This window comes from Lolium perenne, chromosome 3, assembly GCF_019359855.2.
Source record: "Lolium perenne isolate Kyuss_39 chromosome 3, Kyuss_2.0, whole genome shotgun sequence".
Taxonomy (NCBI): Eukaryota; Viridiplantae; Streptophyta; class Magnoliopsida; order Poales; family Poaceae; genus Lolium; species Lolium perenne.
In genome coordinates, this window is record NC_067246.2 from 54,607,699 (window position 1) to 54,612,618 (window position 4,920).

At 47.2% G+C, this 4,920-nt stretch overlaps 1 non-coding gene across 1 annotated transcript; it reads right to left on the minus strand.

Moving 5' to 3' along the window:
* Positions 1-216: 216 nt before the first annotated feature.
* TRNAC-GCA (transfer RNA cysteine (anticodon GCA)) lies at positions 217-288 on the minus strand. The gene has a single exon. It is a non-coding gene; the product is annotated as a tRNA-Cys (tRNA).
* Positions 289-4,920: the final 4,632 nt, after the last annotated feature.

Below are 4,920 nucleotides of genomic sequence, written 5' to 3' on the forward strand. Positions count from 1 at the left end.
ATTTTTAGGCCCTTACCGTGTATTTTTAGTATTAGGCAAAGATCATATTTTCTCTAGTGGTTTCGACAAAACTATAAAAATTGAGCATATCATGTTAGCCGAAGAAGCAAGAAAACAATAAAAATTGAGCATGTCATGTTAGCCGACGAAGCAAGAAAACACTTGAAAAAAAAAGGTAAGCAATTCCATGTCTATTTAAAAAGGTCAGATAGAGTTAGGGCCCAACCGGGTTCGAACCGGTGACCTATTGATCTGCAGTCAATTGCTCTACCACTGAGCTATGGACCCAACTGATGATGTAAAATGTATCGGAAGCTAATTATAATAGTAACAATATGGAACGCTGTGTTGTTAAAGATTCTGATTTTCACGGTGGAAGCTACGCAGCACATCCACACACCTCAAATAACTTGGAATCCAATGTACTCCATGAGAGAACAGAAAATTCAAGCCAGTACATGAAACTCAAATTGTCCTCGTCCGAAAGTAACAAAAAGAACATAGAGAGAGAGAGAATGTATGAACCTAACAGTACACGATCTTTGACGCTTATTTACGAGGTACTAGAGGGTACCACTTACGTGCTGTAGAAGGTTTAGTCCGACTAAAATGAAGGGCTTAGAGCATCTCTAGCAAAAATTACAAACCGCAAACCCCAAATGTGTGGATGCCAGAAAAACTGAGATTTAGGGGTCGAACGCAGACCAGACACCCCAAAATTAGACACTAAAAAGGCATAATTTGGAATATTCATTTCTTCTTCCTCTAGGCATTGCCTGCGCCTGCCTTCCCGTCGGCCGCCGGCCGCCCGCCCCGCCGGTCGCCACTCGCCCCGACGGCCGCCACTCGCCCGCCGCCGCGCCGCCGCCAGCCTCCGCGCACGCATGCCCGCCCACGGTGGCCGCCCGCGCCTGCCCATGCATGGCCGCTCGCACCCCACCCATGGCCCCTCGACTTGGCGCCACCGTTGCTCGCCGCGTGCGCCGCCCGACCTGCCGGTCTTGACCACCTCTGCCTTATCTCGGTTGCGATCTGCCAAAATACAACCCAACCGGCGGCTAATTCCGGCGAGCGTGGTTTGATTTTTGCCCATCTCTGGTTATATTATGTAGTAGTTCACCGGAATTCGGCTGTACTCCGACTAGTTTATCGGCGAAATGTGTTCGCGAGGTGATTTTTTCAATCGACAGGGCGTTGACCTTATGCAGGTTGGCCTGCACAAAATCGACTCCAAAACCCCAGTTATGGAGATCAGGGCTTATATGCATGTTGGCCTGCAAAAAAAAATTACAGGTTTGGCCGTTTTGCGGTGTCTGATCTAGCAAAAAAAAGTTAAAACTCTCAAACTAACCTGCAAATTTTCGGATTTGACCAATTTAAGAGATCTGCTAGAGATGCCTCTTAGCATTCTCCCGGTGCGGCAGGTACCCGTGATGGGGGCTAATCCTCACCATCGCCTTATGGCCAAGCTTCCTGCATATAAACGAAATACTTTCAGTAGTTTGCTTAGAATTGCAGTATCAATGCTAATAATACGACGGTTCACTGCTCGAACAAGCAAGATGACTGAATTGCGAAAATTAATATTAGGAGCTGGGATCAAATAGGACCTTACTCTTTTTTACGTCGTGCGCTTTCAATACCGAGAATATCCGGTCGAACTCTACCCTGACTATCAACACTTCCTTACATACGTTGTCACTTGGACATTGTTTGTCGATAACTAACTGGCAAGCCTGTTGGCGATAATAAATGTTTAATTTGGATACGAGGGATGGGCCAATATGAAAACCTTGCCCGGCGATGATCCACTTGATTTTTTTTTTCGAAATGGGGAAATATCGTCCTAGCTTCTGCATACAAAGGATACACACGATTTTTTTATTAGATTATTCACAAAACCTTACAAGAACAATACAAAAGATCAATCTCGAAGCAATCTTATTATACCTACAGTGGGATGAAGAGGGTGACAGTACACCAACTCACATCATCCAAAAAACTAAATGGCATGCATCCTAAAACCGTCCAATAGCAGACGAGAAACACATCCAGTCAAGCAGACTCTCAACGTATGCCAATGCACATGCCACAGAAGTTGCTACCGCCGTCTTCCTCGACTCCATCTTCAAGAGAGATCATCGCATTAACCTTGCAAGACCTGTCGTCGATGTCACCATGACGGCAGACAGCTCCACCATCCTGCACACATACATCATCCCGCATCTGTCGTCGATACCCTGCAGCACCATGCCACTGAGACTCATCGCCAACAATGTGGTAGATGAATACCACTCCACCGACATCCGCCAACATCCAGCAGCTGCTCCAAAAACGATGCCCCAAGAGGTAGAACGACGCAGGGCGCACTGCCATCGTCCGATCCGGGAGACCCGGACCTAGGGTTTCCCCCGGAGCAGCACGAGTGAGACACCGCAGACTGTGACGATGATGCCTTCAAGAAGGTAGCGGCGCGACACGTCCCCATCGTCCGCGAACCGAGGTCGGAGCACGGTTTTCACTTGCAGCCGCGCATCCCCAACTCGTCGAGTGTAGTGCCAAGACGGGCAAAGATGACACCTTTGACAAGGTAACAACATCGACCGATGAGGCTCAGTTTTCGCCAGCCGCCATGACACCCCGGACTAGATCACCATTGTCGGAGACCTATGTGAGATCCCATGATCCCCCACACAGGACTACTAGCCTGGCCGACCACCTCCGACAAAGAAGATGACCACCACCACCATGCCCGGGGCTGCTGCCCCAGGTTTCCTCATGACACGAGAGATGCCCACGAAACGCCTCACTGCCAAGTGCCGAGGAGGCAGAGGCACGACATGCAGATCGATGCCCGCCCCAGCCCAAACGGACCAAGATCGGACCCGATCTTCGCAGCCGTCGCCCGGCCGCCGCATGCAGATCAACGCCATGGCGGCCGCCTCCCTGCGCAGCCGCATGAAGGAGAAGCATGGCCGGACGCCGCTGCCATGCCCTCCGGTCATGGGGGCGAGAGGAACGGCCGCCACCGCCGCCACGCCGCAGGAATTTGCCCGACAGCGCTTCCGACGACGGTGGCGGGGGAGGGGCGCCCTAGGGAGAACGAGGGGAGGGCTCCAGCGGCTAGGCCTCAGCGCGGCGCGGCGCCGCTGGCGCGGGGGGAGGGGGGGGGGGAGATTAGGTCATGGGGGCAGACGTCAAACTTTCTTGGTGGGCGAACACTTGATAAGTTGTATCTTCTCATTCAGCAGGTGCGTTTGACACATGCGAACGCATGATGCAAAAAAAAATGGTAATGGCCTTTGAGGGTCTTGACTTTGTAGTCATCTGCTTGAAGCTCCCAGTAGGGCAAGGTAGGGCAGCTTCCCTACCTTTATTTTTGGTTAATACACTTAGATGCGTATATTTGTTCTGAAAAATTTGAGTGGTCATATATCGAAAACGGACTCCGTATGAAAAAATTATGCTTATTTGAGTGAACACTGCGCAAAATTAATTACAAACCGAAAACATAGACTATTTACCTCCAAGCATAGACTATTTTAGGCTCAATGCGAATAACATGGCTTGTATTATAGAGAATTATCGTTGACTGAACCTTATTATATACAAGGTAAGCTCAAGTTATTCATTAAATATTTGAAAGGCACGTCATAGTTTCTCCGACCAACGCCTCATTAAAATGATATTGGTTTTACCAATGGCAGCATCAACAATTGAAAGAAATTTCCCGGCAATAAAGATAATCAAGATCGAGTTGTACATCGAACAAGGGATAATCAAACGTTTTGATTGTTTGAATTGCATTAAAAAGAGGTAAAGCTTTTTCATTGAGTTAGCATTATTGATATTTTTTGTTCTAATTGTAATTAAATATATTTTTATTTTTATTGTATCCAGTGATTGTGTTTGAACCATATACATCACTATCGCTTTAGAACTATTTTGGTATTTGTATCTTTCAAGATTTGCTCTACCTTAGATTTTTTTCATCCTTCGCCATCTGCATGTCGTAGCGTGACCATATTGGCGAGTTGGACGTAATCCACCACTTTCAGAGAACAACTGTTCAAATTCGGTAAATGCGTTTATAATAAAGTGGCCCTTACAGAAAAAATATAGTTATCTCTGTCACTGAGGTTGGAACCGATGGTTGAATGTCGTGCAAAATATTTGGGGTGGTCTTGTACTTTTTTTTCGGTCTGTTGGATGTAGTGCACCGTGGCTCTGCATCAAAATGATACACATAGCTTTTTTTATTGGTGTTCTTGTACTAAAACGAGGTTGCCTTCAACGTCAAACTGAAAGTCATCGGGTTGTGGATATTCAGCCAATCCACCAATAGCATCATAGGATCCGATGCATGTGGAAAGAGTGCCTCTGATCCACCATTCCACATATGTGGCATCAAGTGAGTACACTGCAGCAGATCACCATTTGCCACTCGAACTAATTAATGCCACCTAGAATGTTCACGTCTATTCGCTGAATAAGAGCCGAGCTGATGAAGTTGTGATGTCCCAGTCTACCAGCACCACGATCACCAGATTTGGACTAAAGCAGTAAAACTCCGAGGTGAATTATTTCAGTTTCATCTTTCCTTGACAGAGCATTTAGTGACAGGTCCAATTGTTCAGTTTCAGCAGTGTCATGAGTGCCAACAGGTCCAGCACCATTTCCCATAGTTCGTGGTCATTGTCCTCTGCAATGCATGTAACCTGCTCTCCATGTTTCTTGGCACACTGGTTTTGTGTATCGTACATGCCGCAACACTTAATACATAGGATATGTGCTCGCCGGTAATCTCGCAGTTATCGATCCTTCCGATATTCACAATGTCCAACTTTCAGAGTTCGTTTCGGCAGACCTTGATAAGAAATCCCGGCCTCGTCATTTGGCAGGTATTGTTCACTGTTTATT